Source organism: Mauremys mutica, chromosome 3 (genome assembly GCF_020497125.1).
Source record: "Mauremys mutica isolate MM-2020 ecotype Southern chromosome 3, ASM2049712v1, whole genome shotgun sequence".
Classification (NCBI taxonomy): domain Eukaryota; kingdom Metazoa; phylum Chordata; order Testudines; family Geoemydidae; genus Mauremys; species Mauremys mutica.
Genome location: NC_059074.1, coordinates 170127196 through 170146381, shown reverse-complemented (window position 1 = coordinate 170146381; position 19186 = coordinate 170127196). Strand labels below are relative to the sequence as shown.

The window sequence follows — 19186 nt, the reverse complement described above, 5'->3', positions numbered from 1 at the left end:
CAACTACAGGCTGAGCCAGTGCCGAATGACTGTGGAGTGTGCTTTTGGGCGTTTAAAAGCCCGCTGGAGGTCCCTGTATGGGAAGCTAGACTTGGGGGAAAGCAGCATCCCCGCGGTTATATCCGCATGCTGTACCCTCCATAATATTTGTGAAGGGAAGGGTGAAACATTCAGTCAGGAATGGACCACCGAGGTTCAAGTCCTGGAGGCTGAATTTGCACAGCCAGAGAGCAGGGCTACTAGAGAGGCCCAGCACAGGGCTACAAGGATTAGGGATGCCTTGAGGGAAGAATTTGAGGCTGAAAGCCAACAGTAATGTTTGCTGCCTTGCATGGGAGTGAAGTGCAGTGGTTACACTGTTAGGATTCTATTATCCCTAACATGATTTCCAGTGACTGTTTCTTTACTGGGATAAGGTATCTTTCACTATCTGCAATAATAAAGACTGTTTTCAAAGCCAAGATTTATTTTATTGAAAAGAAAAATACTTCATTGACAGACACACAACATTTCAGGAACCTAGCGCAGGAGGGTGGGTTGGTGAACTGTACAGTTACAATTGTGCATATGTCCTGTCTGCAGTGCTGTGCAATGGCTGCTGCACTTCAGGGTGCATATACTGCATGGTGATGGGGGTTGAGTGCAGAGGGTAAGGGTCGTAGTTCTCAGGGCTGGTTGGTGAACGTACAGGTGTTGGAGGCAGCTGGTGGTGGTAAGAACCTGGATGCTGGGGAAGGGGGTTTGGAGCTGACATTGGGGCAGAAGAGAATAAAATTTGGGACGGGGGGGGGGCTGTGGGGCAGCACGGGACTGCTCTGCCTGCATGGCTACAAGTGCCTGGAGAGAGTCCGCTTGGCGCGCCAGGATGCCTAGCAGCTGGTCTGTGCTTTTCCTCTTTGCCACAGCATTTCTCCACCAATGTCTCTGACGGATCCTGCTTTCACTTTCTCTCCACTCCTGCAGGTTTTTACTCACTCTAGCAGAGTGATCAATAACTGTTTTCAGCATGTCTTCCTTGGTTTTTCGTGGCTTTTTCCTCAGATTCTGTAGTCTCTGTGCTGTGGTGGAGATTGGCAGTCCAGCAGTCAAGGTCGCTTTTGGAAGGCAAAAATTGCAACAGTTAACAGGGTAGCATTGTTCATTATCTCATCCAAACAGTAATTCCCACACACTGAAGGAGTTTACAGTCTTCACTTTAGCATATTTTTCCCATACCAAATAAGAGCACACATAACACAACAGCAGCCACGAAATGGTGAGTAAGGGGGACTGATTGCTTCAGGGCTGTGCAGGAGTTTCTGTGCGTTGGGGACAGCAAACAGCTGCATGGGGGATCTGCACTAAACAGTCTCCCAACATTTTCCATAGGAGTTACTCCTGGAAGATATCTCCCTGCTGCGGGTCACCAGAGAAGAGCGGAAAGGTCTTCTACAGCAATGCGGATTCCGCCCTGGCCCCTATGCAGCTTGCCTGTGTGCAGCAATGGTCCTCCCACCCCTCGTGGCACAGTGGCGCGGACGCGTTAGCCTGACTGGGACAAGGACCACAGTGGCTCTCCCTATAAACCTGTGCAGGCACATTGCCCAAGCTCTGGCTGAAACTTTTGAGGAGATTACTGCAGCTGATTACCGCGACATGATAGACCACATCAATGGGCTATTCCACATCTAGGCATGCATGCATGCAGCCCTAACCCCCTCTCCTCTCCCGAAACATTTCCACCCTGAAAATAAAAGCCGCTTACCGGTAACTCGCTCCTCTGCTTGTCCTTCAGCAACTGCTGGGTGCTGCGATTGGCTTCCTTCCTCCTGGCTTGAGAAGAGCTCCTGGCTGCATGCCTCCTGGGACTCTGGGGTGTCTTCCCCCATCCCAGTAGCTTCACTCGCGGTTTCCTCCCCCCCCACCGCCGCCTCCTCCTCCTCCTGTCCCCCACCCTGCTCAGAAGTGTCCATCGTGGTCCTAGGATTGGCAGTGGGGTCACCCCCAAGTATCGCGTCCATCTCCCTGTAAAAACAGCAGGTCGTGGGGGCAGCGCCAGACCGGCGGTTCCCCTCACGTGCTTTGCAATAGGCACTCCGCAGCTCCTTTACTTTAACCCTGCATTGCAGCGCGTCCCGATCATGGCCCCTATCCAGCATGGACCTTGATACCTGCCCAAAGATATCATAATTCCTACGGCTGGAGCGCAGATGGGACTGCACAGCTTCCTCCCCCCAAACACTAATGAGGTCCAGCAACTCGCCATTGCTCCATGCTGGGGCTCGTTTGTCGCGTGGAGGCATGGTCACCTGTAAAGATTAACTGATTGCACTCCACACCTGGCTGCAGCAAACAGGAAGGGGATTTTTAAAATTCCCGGGGCATTTAAAGGGCGGGTCACCTGAGGCCAGAGCAGTAGAGTGCAAACTGATGAGCAGAGTGGCTGAACAGGAATTCTGGGATATCGCCTTATTCCCTGGAGGTCAATTAAAGCGCTGGTGTGTGTCCACACCTGATGAGCAGCGCTGGATCACCAGCGCTGCATTCCTTATACCCCAACCCGAACAGGTGCACAGCCAGCGCTGCAGCCAGGGAGTTGCAGCGCTGGATGTGCCTTGCAAGTGTGGATGGAGAATAATTGCAGCGCTGGAAAGCCTGCACCAGCGCTGCAACTTGCAAGTGTAGCCAAGCCCTCAGCCTGTTTAGCTTAACACAAAGAAATTCAAGAGGTGACAACTACAGTGTAGAAGTACTTTCACTGTGGGAAAAATACCAGGTACTAAAAGGGTCTTCAAACTATAGTGTGAAAGGCATAACAAGAACCAATGGCTAGAAGTTAAAGCCAGACAAATTCAATTAGAAACAAGGAACAATTTATTTATTTTTTTAACAGTGAGGGTGATTAACCATTGCAAGGGAAGTGGTGGTTTCTTCATCGCTTGATGTTTTCATATCAAGACTGGCCCCCTTTCTGGACGATATGCTTTAGACAAACACAAGTTATTAGGCTCAAAACAGGATTCGCCCTATGATATACAGGAGATAAGACTAGATGATCTCATAGTCCCTGCTGGCTACAACCCATGAATCTATGAGTGTGGGTCAAAGACCCTACCCACCATATTCAACCAGGTACCCACCATAACACCATCAGCCTTACAAATACAGTGTACAGACTATATGACCTTATCCATTCTACATACTTAAAAGGTGAACGCTCTTGCATAAAACACTTGGAGGTTTATTGATGGAAAGCATTCTATAAGAGCTTGGTATTTACTATTTTTATTAAATATTATTCTTAAGAATTCCAAAAAAATTGAGAAGTAGCTGAAAAACATATAGATCCATACTTATGTTACACAGACATACCTTTATGGAGCAGAGAAAATTATACTCGCAAATGTCTTGGATTATCAAAATGTTTAGGGCTTTCAAGCTACAACATTCTTAATGGGATTTTGTTTACGTTTCTGTGTGTATACACACAGACAGGCCTTAAGATAAAGGATTGTTATGGTTTTTTTGTTGTTTGGTTGTTTGGGGGGGAAAGGTGGGGGAGGAATAGAATTTAAGTGCTGTGAGGAAGACACCAAACTGCACAATAGTTACCCTCTTAAGACCACAGTCTTATTACCATTACCTTCATTTTTCCCTCTCTGCACACCCTTCTTTCCTACTGTTTGCTAAACTCTACCGTAGACATAGGATGAGTGTAACTCAAGTTAACTGACTGATAATTAACTCAGACACTCTATAGCAGTGGCTGTCAACCTTTCCAGATTACTGTACCCCTTTCAGGAGTCTGATTTGTCTTGCATAGCCCCAAGTTTCACCTCACTTAAAAACTACTTGCTTACAAAATCAGAAATAAAAATACAAAAATTGTCATAACACACTATTTGTGAAAAATAGCTTACTTTCTCATTTTATCATATGATTATAAAATAAATCAATTGGAATATAAATATTGTACTTACATTTCAGTGTACAGTATATAGAACAGTATAAACAAGTCATTGTCTGTATGAAATTTTAGTTTTGTACTGACTTCACTAGCGCTTTTTATGTAGCCCACTGTAAAACTAGGCAAGTATCTAGATGAGTTGATGTACCAATCAATCTCCTAGAACTGGAAGGGACCTTGAAAGATCATCAAGTCCAGCCCCCTGCCTTCACTAGCAGGACCAATTTTTGCCCTAGATCCCCAAGTGGCCCCCTCAAGGATTGAACTCACAACCCTGAGTTTAGCAGGCCAATGCTCAAACCACTGAGCTATCCCTCCCCCTCTGCAAACCCCCAGGCGTACTTATACCCCAGTTGAAAACCACCACTTTACAGCGTCCTAAGGTAAACTATCAACATTTGTTCCCTGGAATGTTTATTCAATGTACAAATGAGGATGCAAAAACATTTTAGTTAACTCATAACTGACAAGCAATTAATGTGAATTAAAAGACACCTGGCTTGTTGCACCTTTTTGGGACAGAGACCATGTCTTTACCTTATGTTTGCACTACAAAGTGGAGCCCAGACCCTACCACTATACAAACAAAACAAAACAAATAGTTATGCAATCCAAGTGTTCTAAGATTTAATTTCCTTCTTGTCTCGTCTGTGAAAGTGAAGTGTATTTTTTAAACTTAATTCAAACTAATCTGCAAATTACTCCAGACATCATTAACACTTGGATGGAGAAAAAGAAAAGTCTGTCAGTTGACAACCAGCCCTTCATTAAACGCAGTGAAAATAATGACTTATCTTTATTGAGGAAGGCCTTTATAATTATTTGTACACTGCATTCATTGCATTAGACAGTATGCGAAGAAAACATGATCTTTCCTGGCCTTCATGATCAGTAAAGTGTGCTGCATTATACTATACCAGGAGCTGGCATATTAACAAGGCAAGGCATCTGAACATTTCTAAATGAATGAGCCTGTGATTTTGAGAATACTGATGGCTAACACTGGCAGTTTAAAGGCAAAAGTAAATTGCTAGAGTTTGAACAGCTATTTTAACAGCTGCTTCCAAGACACAGAAAATTAGTTCTAAAATGTGGAAATCATTCACCATCAGCATCTGAACAGGCTAAGAAGGGTCATTAGAAAATTATCTGACATGATACAAAATGGTTCATGACAACCAGTGGCATGCAAAGAGAACACGGGAGGCATGCAGTACACACCCAGATTTGACAAATGAAAGTATTTGCAGGGAAGGGTTGTGCTAGCAGTGCTGCAAGCCACACAGTGACAGTAAGGGATTCAAGATCTGGCTTTACCCTGTCAGCACCGGGAGGTTTGGGACAAGCTGTCAGAGAAAGCAACTAGGGAGGCAGGAACAGGAGCTGAATTAGCAGTTGGAGCAAAGCAGCAATGAATAGAATCTATGGGATGCCATTTAGAGACAGCACTGACAGCCTCCCCATTTCACATTTTTTACTGTGTAATGTGTAACTGCCGCCTAGTGATCCTTCGGTCATTACCAGCCATTCTGCAACAGCAATGCAAAGAATGTGCCATGCAACTTTATGTAGTGGATCCTTGTCCGTCTGGCTGGAAGAAAAGGGGTTGTTGCCACTTTATGGGCTCCCACTGCAACTGGTAGCAAAGCAGAGGTGGAGTAAGATGTGGGGGGGGAGGGTTCACCTGTATGGAGCAAAGAGGAGAAGAAAATACATGGACCAGGTGGGTGTCTGGGGAGAATGCCTACTGCCCTTCCAACTGGCAGGAAGATAGGGTGGGCATTTATACCCCTGTGCAGTCCTGGAGAAGCCAGGGTGGGCCACCAGACTCTCATCAATCACTGAGCAGTTGCCACTGGTAGGTGGCTAAGGAGCCTGCCACAGTTACACACACCACAGGGCACCACCATGCGGTGCCTGGGGTCAGGAGCCTCAGGGTGACCAGCAGGGTCCCAGTGAAAACAAGCTGAAATCACCTCAGGGTCACAACAGTTCTCTCTTCCCCATCCCACCCCCAAATCCATATGTGGAAGTATGTGCATAGGGGGGCAGGAGGAAGGGAAGCCCAGGGCGGGAAGGGCAAATGGCTCCTTGCAGAGGCAGAGATCTGATCAGACTCCCCGTACCACAGGACTGTGAGTGGGTCCCTTTGGGTGGCAGGCTGGGTTCCCCATATCACAGAGCAGTGAGTGGGAGGGTCATTAGGGGCAAGTCAGTCACATCTGGACGTTAGTACGGAAGCACCCGGGTGAGTGGCGCAATATGGCTGGCTACGCTTTTCCCACCACAGAGCTGTGTGGCCCCTTCTGAGGGCAGGGGAAGGAGAAGAGGGTAGCTGATTGGGCCCTCCCTACCACAACAGAGCTGAGCAGGGCAGGAAGAAGAACCGGGGAGATACAGGGATATTCCCAGAGTTTGGAATTTCTTATCTGGGATTCCCCAAGTCTAGAGTCCACACATTAAGTGGTAGGCAAGCAACCCTGTGGGCACTCTGCAAGCTACACAGGGGTGTGAGACCAGGGGGCTGGCAGCCACCAGCAGAGCGTGGGTCTCCCCAGCAGGCAGAATGTTACAGATCAGACACCTTACATCCAACTCAGAGAAAGAATTTAGTGTCAGGGGCCAAAGGCCATTGAGAGAACTCCCCCTGAGAGGATGGGGCATGCTATATAGTGAGGTAACTGACACTGGGGAAACTGACGCATAGCTTAGGATGAGTGTGGCCAAGCCCCCAGCCAAAAGGGGAGGGAGGGCAAAATTGGGGGAACTGAGGCACAGCTAAGGGTGGCTGAAGCCAAGCTCCCTGCAGATAGTGAGAACCAAAATTGGGGAAATGCAGGCATAGTTCAGGGTGGCTGCAAGTGGAAACTGGGGAACCAAGTTTGCGGAAATTGAGGCATGACCCAGGGCAGCTGTGGCAAAGACTTCATTGGAAATTGGGGAAATAGGTACAGACCAGTGTTGCTGCAGCTAAGACCCCTGCCAAAATGGGGAAAGCTGAGACACAGCATCCAAGGTATATGCAGCAACCAGAAGGCTGCGGCCTATGGCAGGGGCACAACCCTTGATAGTGAGGGGCACTTCAGTCAAGAGACCCTGACTCACAGCACACACTGAGGCAGGACAGAGAAAAGAAGTTGTGCATTAGTCCAAAAGAGGGGAGATGGTTTCCTCATAAACATGCAGCCCAGGGGTAGAGACAACCCCCCAAAAAGCATGTCATAGCAAGGGAGAGGGAGGTATAAGTCCCTTCCCCACCTGATGTGGCATAACTGGGCAACATACAACATTTTACTTAAGACCAGCTTTGCATGTGATAGGCCACCTGGATGCAATTTTTGTTTGCAGCAAGAGTGGATTCAAAAGAAAATACAAGCCTGTTGACTTCATTGCACACTGGCTGGTAGGTTAGGAGTACTGCCAGCAAGTGAAATACAGAAAGCTCACTCACCAACACTAGCCCCGCTCGTCTGGAGACAAGTTAGAGACAGGCAAATAGGTATTTTATTAGGGATTCTAGTCCCTGACAGGATCGTGGCACCCAGGATTTCTTTGTATGCTACAAGCGTGGCCATTTTCAATTTCACTCCCCAGGTGATGCCCCTTGGATGGGTGTTTTACACTTGGCAGCCTTCTCAGTCATGGCCAGACTCAATTTATTCAGGGAAAATTAAGAGATAAGAGATTATCGAGTGTTGGACAATCTCTTAGTCCCTCCAATAGGGTTTCCGTGAAGGGAAGGGTGAGGCGCCAGAGTCAGACCTGAAAGTTGAGCTCTGCTCAGTGGGTCTAGGAAGGGATGGGAGAATAACCCAGTGGGAGCTCTTTCCCATCCTAATGATGGTGACTACCTATGAGCATCAAGTCAGGGTGAGAGGCGATTCAGGCAGGGGTCCATGTTGGTAGTGGTCAGTTCTTCAAGTCTCTCAAAGTATGATGAGGGTGGAATTTCAGAGCAGGTGCAGGGAACCAGCGGGGAGCCTATTTGAGTGGTGCAGTGATAACTCAGGAAGCCTGGTTCTTAATTGACTATTTTGTCTTAATGCAAAGCAAATAGCACCTTGAATATTCAGATGTATATTCAGGGGTGGGGCGGGGAAATTTATTCTGCTGGTTAATAAGGGGGTCAACAAGGAAGGTTTACTGTAATGGAAATTGGCGCTAATCAGAAACAGAACCTGAGATTCTGATCTGAGGTGGGGCTCAACCGTATCAATTCAAGTGCCAACACTGGCCCTGCATAACTAAGTTGAAGCAGAACACATGAACAGTAACGATTTCTAAAATATTATCTGTTTACTCTATTTTTTTATTCTAAAAAAGAAATGCAATTAGACTATTTTATAGATTGGTCATTTGCCAAAATTTAGGTTTTGGATCATATTCGTCTTACATTAAAAACAGAAGTGATATTAGAAATAGTTGACTAAACTCTTCTTCTACTGTACCAGCTAATCATCATAACTATGGAAGTGATTTTAAGCTTCATTATAAGGAAATCTGTTATCTGCAACATCTTTTGGATGTGATATGAAAGATGCTGACTGTTTAAAAAAGTCTTGCAAAGGCATCAAAAAGATTTCAAACAAATAACTTTCCCAAAGTGCATTACACAATGATCAAGAACCAACCGCCTTGAAAAGTAACAACAAAGAACATATTTGTACAATTAAATTAAATCATAAACACTTGAAAATAATGTCTGTCAATACAATGAAAGGGTTTAACTCCACAATACAGACACACGGCTTCAATAATCCAATTAAAGAACACACAAAAATTGCAAAATAATCATGAGGAGTTACAAAGGCACTTTCTGTGTACAGCTTAAATGTATAAGTGAAATGAGAACAAAATTGTTCTAAATTAGTTCTGAATTATAAAGGCCAAATGCTGTCATAGCACAAGTCCATCATGAACATCTAAAGGCAGAGTTCAGTCCCCAAAAAAGGAGTTTGGGGAACACCAATTTAGCTTGAAAACAAGAACAGTTTTGCTACACTCACCATATTTCCTGAGACCTATTTTATCATATTTGTTTATATCAACTTTCAGCTCAGTTGAAGATTTTAGGGCAAGAGTGAGAGGCCCTTCTAAACAATTAAACCCATACATACACCTCTACCTCGATATAACACTGTCCTTGGGAGCCAAAAAATCTTACCGCGTTGTAGGTGAAACCGCATTATATCGAACCTGCTTTGATCCACCGGAGTGCACAGCCCCCGCCCCCGGAGCACTGCTTTACCACGTTATAGCCGAATTCGTGTTATATCGGGTCACGTTATATCGAGGTAGAGGTGTATTTTTTGAGTTCTCCCTTCAGCAAAAAAGGGTCCTGTACATATCTTTATGTTACATAATATGTACTGCCAGAATGCTGTGTATGTATGTTGCAAGGAAGCAAACTGACATCATTTCCCTTTGTCATTTTATCTATAGTTCTGAAGATGTCCCTCTAAGGTCTATAAAAAGAAAGCAGCAAACATTGTCAAAGAACATTAGACTCAATGTCAGCATTTGCAAGAACAGCACTAACAGGGAACGCAAAATCCATTTACCTGCAAATGTAGCTGCTTAAGCATAAAAAACTTTTGAGATTCTAGAGTATCACAACCAACAAATCTAACGCTCCAAAAAGTCTGAAGACAGAGAGGCCAAGCTATGACTTAAATGAGAACGGCTTCCTTTGATTGGTAAGCTCACTACAGATGTATAAATAGGGGGCAAAATTTTCTAACACACAAGGAAAACCTAAATTCTTTAAATAATTAGACAATTAAAAGCCTGTTAAACCTGAAGCTGACCTAACTGGAATTAAAAATGCATTTACAATTTGTATATAGGGACTGCACATAAATTGTCATTTCATGCTGAAGTCATGATAAAGATCGCTCACAAACAACCCGAAAAAAAAAATCACAACTTGAGAGACACTTCTGGATAATTATATCAACAGGTTAATTATCAACAGGTTAATTACATCAACAGGTTATCTATGCCTATAATTTTATGAACAGCCTCAGGAAAAGTTTTAATTTATCAAAAAAAAATCAGCTTTTGGTAAGAAAATATAGCACCAAAAATTAAATTTTGCAAATTTTCCAATGGAAACAGACATCTCACCACTAGCAGTAATAACTGAAAACTGCTGAACACTGGAGCAAAAGCTTTAACAGCTGTTAATATTAAATTGAAAATATGAAAGATTTGTCATAAAGAACTATGCTGGTTCCATACAGTCTAATATGGTACCCATTCCTGGAGCCATATACAGAGTTTTGTTGGCAAAAGGCAACATTGGCGGCAAAAAAGTGGCGGTGTACATACTGCAATGTCACTTTTGGTGACAAAACTGCCCTGTTTTGGTGATAAAATAAAACCACTTCTCTCTGTTTATTCCTCCCTTTTCTCCTTGTACTTTAATATACAATCACTACAGACACCCTGTTGATGTGCATATCTGTGCACCTGTAAACACTATGCATGTAAACTGTGGATCTAATCAGTTGGTTAAACAGCCACGAGGAAAGAATAAAAACAGTCTTTCATGCCACCCTAAAGGCTTTTTTCCTAACAGTTTTCTGAGTACAGCATTCAATAATGTTTTATGCCAGAATTCAAACAGGAAAACTAAGGACTAAAACCTTAACCAATGCTGACTAGATATGAAGTCTCCTCCCATCCATGCCTGTCCCCACAGCTATCACCCCAAATGTTTAATCAGCAGCAACACTTCTGGTCTGGGTAAGGAGTTCTGTTCAATCCTCCTCAACCACAAGCACTATGGCCACCATGTGATGTTTTAAGGATGGGGAACAGCAGGTTGAAAAGCAGGGAAGAAAATATGGAAGATTATTAGAAAATGACAGGGATGCATAGGATGTCACTCCAGGAGGAAGAAGGGGCGGGGGAGGGGGAGCGGGAAAGATACACGGGGTGTAATCCTGGCTCCACTGACGTCAATGGGAGTTTTGCCATTAACCTCAACAGGGACAGAATTTTACCCACAAACTTTGATATTGACATTTAAAAAGAAGTTGGTGGTATTTTTCTCAGTCTCATATTTTAAAACTGCCAAAGTTTAAGGAAAAATGAAAATTTGACTTTCCAGCATTCAACGTCTCAGTCAGAGTGCCTGGACCATATACAAAACTGGCATGAAATGTAGTTATCCTCCTATTCTGAATGTATGGTAAAATTTCAAGGGGGAAAAAACACCTCATTTAAACCTGCTCTCTTTCTTCATAGATGGGCTTCTTCCTCCCAGTTATTCTCGTTTTACTATTCTCACAAGGCAAAATTTCTGGGTCTTAGTGCATACACATGCTGCAGTTGTTTCTGGGCAATACTGTCTCACAAGTTTCCCCTCTGCTGTAACTCATTATCTGTAATTTACTTTTGCCTAGAAGCCCTATTTAAAATCAGAGTATCCATTATTTAAAAGTAGGGTACGTACACATAGGAAGAGTTTTCTTGGTGCTTTCATAACTGCACAACTCTGAAAACGTTACTATGTATACACCAATTTAAACAAAAACAAAAACAAACAGTGCTACACAGCTTCTCCCCACCCCACCCAATGGAGATGTTTCACTACTTAAGTATCTGACAGTTGAAACCTATCACAAAAAGTTTCCACCAACCATTCCTCTGGGTTTTTCTTTTTCAAAAAACACAAATTCAATCTTGATTTCATCATCACAACTTAAGTCTCTCTCTCTCTCTCACACACACACACACACACACACACACACACACACACAGACAGAGAAAAGTTCTAAATGCTGCTGAAAACTCACTTTGTTTGATGTAAAATTAACATCCTTGCCCCCCAAAAAAGAAAGTGAGCATCTGTTTAAACATTGCCCTACTGTGCATACCACTGGCAGATTATCTCAATAGTAGAATGATGTAAATTTGCTAGAATGCTTCAGGTGAATCATTCTTTGGGATTTAACAATACGCACAGGTATAACTGAGACTAAATTAGAAAATTCTGCAATAAATTCAGATTAGAATGCTGAGTTCATAAAGCCAATGAAAGGATTTTGCTCTATGTGAGTTTGCACCAGAGTTACCCTGGTAACATTACTTTACAGATACCAGCAGAAATGCTATTTGGATCTACATAAAACCAGGTGGTAGATCATAAATGTGCATATTACCTTTCAGATTGGTTAGTATCTCCATTGTTCCAGAAAACCCCTCACCTAGCCTTTCAGTGGTTCTGTTTCAGAAGAACAATCACAGTCTGACCTATAGCTTAGTAACAAGCTTCTACCTATCCCTGGTATTGCCTCTCTCAATGTCCAAATTCATATTTTTCCCACAAAGCACAATTACAGTTCTGAGACATTTTCAGGTTGCCTAAAGAGAATATTTTGTTGTTAATTTGGCAACAAAAAGAGGTGCAAAATAATACAGTAAGTAGAAACAAACATGTAACATTAATACTATGTAAAGCATTGCTAGACTGGTACTCAACCTCAGTGACAAAGCAGATCTTAAAGTACAACTCTATTCTGAAAACGGAGTATGTAAAAATTGCATCTTAACTGAACCTTAATGGTTCTGATTAGGAATTCAGAACCACATCTACTTACTTGAGTGACAATACTAACTTTTTACCCATTAGCCCTGCAAAGCTAAGCTTCAATGAGTCTATTTCTATTCCTTTTTGTGCATCACAGAGTTTTTACTTAGTTCCAGTTACACTTGTGCAAACCTACTGAAGATAATTTGGAATTACTGAGGGCTATATCTGGACTTTATTACTGGTGACAACACACAAGATGGAAGGAGCCGTGCTTGACTCTCAGAACAGAGTCTCATTTTTCTGGGATGGAAGCAATATAATTTTAAACTGAGCATTTTTTATACGGAACTCACTGAGACACAAAACATGGGACCCAATTATGCCAATTTTACAGGGTCATTTTGATAGCAGAACCATACTTTAAGGTCCTTAAAAAAACACCCATAACAGAGGAGTTTGGGTCAGACCCACAGCTCCAATGTTGTCCAGGCTACATGCCCAGAAAGGTATGCAACAGCGTAATCAGAGCTCTCCTTTCTTACAGCCTGATGATGCTGGCTGGGTTCTAGCAAATGTTAATCTAAATTAGCTTGTGGTATTAAGTTATCACACCCTCAACACCAGACCAAAATAGGCATTTTCTTTACTATGTTTGATCATTAGATGACATTTCTGTCCGAATAGGCATTTTTTTATTATGTTTGATCATTAGACGACATTTCTGTCTGAATACTATGTTTCTAAATAAAGAAATATTCAAGCAAAATTCCCTGGGGATATATGACTCCTCTAATCTACACCATGTCCCTTTTCTTCTCTCCAAGCCTTGCACATATAATCAGTCTTATACATTTGTTGGCTGAAGTCTCCAAAAAAGTTATTGAGTGTACTTCATTACAACGCAAATACAAGTAGGCATTGTGCAGACAACACAGCTCAAAATAAAAACTTACATCCCATAAGATAATAAATAACAGTTATTTGCATCCTCAACCCATTTATGCTATCAATTTTTATACGAAAAGCAACACACTGCAGAATGAACTGCTTGAGTGTAATGATTTTAAAATTTATTACACTACTACTACTAAATAATTTTGAACTGGGAAAAAATTATATATTATAAACAAAGACCCTTCCTCAGGTTTTAAATGAGGTAATTAATTAGTAATGGTTTCTAAGAAGACATCACATTTAGATCTGTGCAAATCCCAGTTTGGTTCCAAATGGCTTTATGAATTTTTCCATCAGAACTGGTTTGCATGGGAAAGGTTCAGGCCACATTCTAATCTCAAAGAGAAACCACAGGCCAAGTTTATTATTCTGCATTGTCTTTGGAGTCTCACATGAAATCATGTGCGTTCACACAAGTTTGTTGATAATATTCACATAAACAGGCTAGTCCTCTCTGAGGCACTGTATTTGAGGGCCTGATGAGTTTACCCGAAGTTAGACAAAATTGCATTCAAAGACCACGATCCGAGGCTATAACTACAGAACTCCTGTGATAGCAACCCCCTAACACTAGTGTCACAAAAGAAAAGATGCCCTTTACACATGAGTGGGACACCCACACCATATAATATTGAATTCTGTGGTTGTGTTCCATGTCTGTTCACAAAGTGGACCCTTCTCTCAATGATAATAACACAGTTATTATGAGACTTGTACTTGACAGATGACTATTTTCTTGGGATGGACTTCACCTGAGTAGGGAGGGAAATAGACTTCTAGGATGGAGGCTGGCACAACTGATTAAGAAAGCTTCAAACTAGGAATTTGGGGGAGATGTCCAGGTAATCTCCATGCCGGATTTTAAACACTGAGAGAGAAGAAAACAAAGTAAGAAAGGATACAGCCGTGGGTAGGAGAATGGACATAAGAAGGAAGGGTAGTGTAGATACCAGTCTAATAGGTGATATTGGTGGTAGAATGTCTGTGCCAAATTGGGTAAAGAATCTAAGCGAAGCCAAACAGCAAAAATTAAGATGTTTTAAGATTTTCCAGTGTGAGGAGCCTAGGTAACAAAATGGAGGAACTAGAGTTACTGGTGCAGGAAGTGAAACCAGATATTATATTGACAGAAACATGGTGGAATAGTAGTCATGACTGGAGTACAGGTATTGAAGGGTATGTGCTGTTTAGGAAAGATAGAAATAAAGGCAAAGGTGATGGAGTAGCATTGTATGTCAATGATGAGGTAGACTGTAAAGAAATAAGAAGGGATGGAATGGATAAGACAGAGTCTGTCTGGGCAAAAATCACATTGGGGGAAAAAAGCTACTAGAGCCCCCCTGGGATAGTGCTTGGGGTGTGCTATAGACCACCGGGATCTGATTTGGATATGGATAGAGGCCTCTTTAATGTTTTTAATTAAGTAAATACTAATGGGAATTGTGTGATCATGGGAGACTAACTTCCTAGATATAGACTGGAGGATAAGTGCTAGTAATAATAATAGGGCTCAGATTTTCCTGCATGCGATAGCTGATGGATTCCTTCACCAAGTAGTGACTGAACCAACAAGAGGGGATGCCATTTTAGATTTGGTTTTGGTGAGTAGTGAAGACCTCATTGAAGAAATAGTTGTAGGAAACAACCTTGGTTCGAGTGATCATGAGCTACTTCAGTTCAAACTAAATGGATGGATAAACAAAAATAGATCTGTGACTAGGGTTTTTTATTTCAAAAGGGCTAACTTTAAAAATTTAAGGAAATTAGTTAGGGAAGTGGATTTGACTTAAGAACTTGTGGATCTAAAGGTGGAGGAAGCCTGGAGTTACTTCAAGTCAAAGTTGCAGAAACTATCAGAAGCCTGAATCCCAAGAAAGGGGAAAAAATTCATAGGCAGGAGTTGTAGACCAAGCTGGATGAGCAAGAGAGGTGATTAAGAAAAAGCAGAAAGCCTACACGGAATGTAAGATGGGAGGGATCAGCAAGGAAAGCTGCCTTATTGAGGTCAGAACATGTAGGGATAAAGTGAGAAAGGCCAAAAGCCATGTAGAGTTGGACCTTGCAAAGACAATTAAAACCAATAGTAAAAGGTTCTATAGCCATATAAATAAGAAGAAAACAAAGAAAGAAGAAGTGGGACCACTAAACACTGAGGATGGAGTGGAGGAGTCTTTAATGAGGAGCTTAGAGATAATGGCAGGATGACAAATGAGAATGAGGATATGGAAGTAGAAGACAAACTCGAACATCTTAATGGGACTAAATTGGGGGGCCAGATATTCTTCATCCAAGAATATCAAAGGAACTGGCACATGAAATTAAACGCCCATTAGCAAAAATAATTTTTAATGAATCTGTAAACTCAGGGGTTGTACTGTATGACTGGAGAATTGCTAACATAAAAATAGGAACTAAGAAAGGGGAAAAATGTGATTCAGGTAACTACAGGCCTCTCAGTTTGACATCTGTAGTATGCAAGGTCTTGGAAAAACATTGAGGTCAATGGTAATTGGGACAAAATACAACATAGTTCTACAAAAGGTAGATCGTGCCAAACTAACCTGATCTCCTTCTTTGAGAAGGTAACAGATTTTTTTTAGATAAAGGAAATGCAGTGGATCTAATTTACCTCGATTTCAGTAAGGCATTGGATATGGTTCCACATGGGGAATTATTAGTTAAATTGGAAAAGATGGGGATCAATATGAAAATTGAAAGGTGGATAAGGAACTGGTTAAAGGGGAGACTACAACGGGTCATACTGAAAGGTAAACTGTCAGGCTAGAGGGAGATTACTAGTGGAGTTCCTCACAGATCGGTTTTGGGACCAATCTTATTGAATCATTACTGACCTTAGCACAAAAAGTGGAGTTTGCTAATAAAGTTTGCGGATAACATGAAGCTGGGAGATGCTGCCAATACTGAGAAGGACCGGGATATCATACAGGAAGATCTGGATGATCTTGTAAACTGGAGTAATAGTAATAGGATGAAATTTAATAGTGAAAAGTGCAAGGTCTTGCATTTAGGAATTAATAACAAGAATTTTTGTTATAAGCTGGGGACTCATCAGTTAGAAGTAACAGAGGAAGAAAAGGAGCTTGGAGTATTGGTTGATCTCCAGATGACTATGAGCCGCCAATGTGATATGGCCTTGAAAAAAGCTAATGCGGTGTTGGGATGCATTAGGTGAGGTATTTCAGTAGAGATAAGGAGGTGTTAGTACCATTATACAAGGCACTGGTGAGACCTCATCTGAAATACTGTGTGCAGTTCTGGTCTCCCATGTTTAAGAAGGATGAATTCAAACTGGAACAGGTACCGAGAAGGGCTACTACGATGATCCAAGGAATGGAAAACTTGTCTTTTGAAAGGCGACTCAATGAGCTTGCCTTGTTTAGCCTAACCAAAAGAAGGCTGAGGGAGATATGATTGCTCTCTATAAATATATCAGAGGGATAAATACCAGGGAGGGAGAGGAATTATTTAAGTTCAGCACCAATTTGGATACAAGAACAAATGGATATAAACTGGCCATCAGGAAGTTCACACTTGAAATCAGATGAAAAAGTTTCTAACCATCAGATGAGTGAAGTTCTGGAACAGCCTTCCAAGGGGAGCAGTGGGGGCAAAAGACATATCTGGCTTCAAGACTAAGCTTGATAAGTTTATGGAGGGGATGGTATAATGGGATAGCCTAATTTTGGCAATTAATTGAACTTTGGCTATTAGTGGTAAATATGCCCAATGGCCTGTGATAGGATGTTAGATGGGGTGGGATCTGAGTTACTACAGAGAATTCTTTCCTGAGTGTCTGGCTGGTGAGTCTTGCCCATATGCTCAGAGTTTAGCCATATTTGGGATCAGGAAGGAACTTTCCTCCAGGGCAGATTGGCAGAGGTCCTGGGGGTTTTTCGCCTTCCTCCGTAGCGTGGGGAATGGGTCACTTGCTGGAGGATTCTCTGCACCTTGAAGTCTTTAAACCATGATTTGAGGACTTCAGTGGCTCAGATGTAGGTTAGGGGTTTGTTGTGAGAGTGAGTAGGTAAGATTCTGCAGCCTGCGTTGTGCAGGAGGTCAGACTAGATGATCATATTGGTCCCTTCTGACCTTAAAGTCTATGACTCTATGACCTTCCCAGTTAGCTGTGCTAGATGGAGAGGATACACAAAGCATTTCATCATGATGCTGTTACAGAGAGCTGGGTAAGTTAGATCACGCTTTTATTTTTTAAAGGAACTATGGAGTTCTGTGTGTTGATTTTTTTTTTAAAGAAGCTTAAGCATTTAGTTTTGGGTTTTACTGGCGTAAGTTTTAGTTCGTCACTTTTTAAAAAAAATAATCACCAGCAAAAACAAAAAGCAAACAAGCTCGAAGCTATTTTCTTTAAAAAGCCACACGAGGAGTTTCTTTAAAAACTAAATGAAATTAAGAAAATAAACCCGTTTACTTAAATTATCCATCTTTCCCTGTAAAGTGCTGCAGAACTAATAATACTGTGCATTTGTACAGGATAGCACCACCTCCTCTAAGGATCTTAAAGTACTCTATGAACATAAACTAACTTAGCCTCACAACACTCCTGTAAGGTCAGTATATATTACCACCCATTTTTATCAAATGGAGAACTGAAGCACAGTGACATTAAGCCAAAGTCACCCAGAGTCTGTTCAATTTTCTGAGACACAATCAGCTCACCAGTAGCAACTGGAAGCCTTTCCCTAGTGAGCGTGGAAGCTTAGGCCAACTATTGCTGCAGAATTTCAGCTTCCAAGTTATTGGTTGTGAAGAGAAACATAAACCATTTTTAAAAATCAGTGCAATCTCCCTAAGTCTGCAGATATCTAGTTTCAGTGACCCCGCTGCTGCTCATACCTTTGCTTAGCTGCTGCAGAGCAGCATGAAAAACAGTGATAGGTTTCACAGCAGTGACAAAAACCTGATGACTCATAGACAGGGTTGGTGCAAGGATATTTTGCGCCATAGGCGAAACTTCCGCCTTGCACGCCCCACCCCCCACTTCTCCCCCAGAGCACTGCTTATTATAAACTTTCAAAAAGGAATACTACATAATGTGGCACTGTTTATTAGAATTAATACAAGGGGGTCAGAGGAGATGATCACAACAGTCCCTTCTGGCCTGGGGGAACCTATGAGCAAGGAGGAGGCTGAGAATGCCCCCAGCTCGCAGGGTCTCTAAACGTTCCCAGGCTCTGAGTGCTTCGCCCTCCGGGGGGGAACCAGGGGTAAAGAGGGCAGAGCCAGGCTCTCCCAGGGAGCAGGTGAGGATCTCCCTCGGGATCAGGGCCGGCTCCCCACATTGGCACAGTGCCACCGGGGGCGGGGGGAGAGGCGGTAAGGGTTGGCAGCGGCATCTGCTCCAGCCCTTTCCCCTCCGTCACGCTGCAGGGTTTAGTTTCACTTTCCCTCGCCCCAGGAGGCGGCTGTGCCCGGCCCCAGGCGTGGCGCGTTGGAGGGTGAAGCTCACCTGAGCTCAGGACCGCGTCCTGCCTCCCCCAATGGCTCTGTCTCTCGGCCGAGCTGGTCGCTGCGCCCGGCTGGCTGTCTCCTCCTTGCTCTGCCGCAGGCTCCCACTGACCATCCTACGCGGCGCCCCTCACTGCGGGGGCAGGCTTGTTATGGAGGCCTCGCTCCCCGCCCTGCCCTGCTCAGCTGACTCCCGTGATGCTGGACTCCACTTTTTGGCGCCCCCAAATCTTGGCACCCTAGGCAGCCGTCTAGTGGTT

The 19186-nt window shown here is 43.1% G+C and overlaps 1 protein-coding gene across 1 annotated transcript in view; it reads right to left on the bottom strand.

The window, feature by feature from the left end:
• The window catches only part of EML4 (EMAP like 4), a 259496-nt gene that overhangs the window by 229754 nt on the left and 10556 nt on the right, over positions 1-19186 (bottom strand). The window lies entirely within an intron of this gene.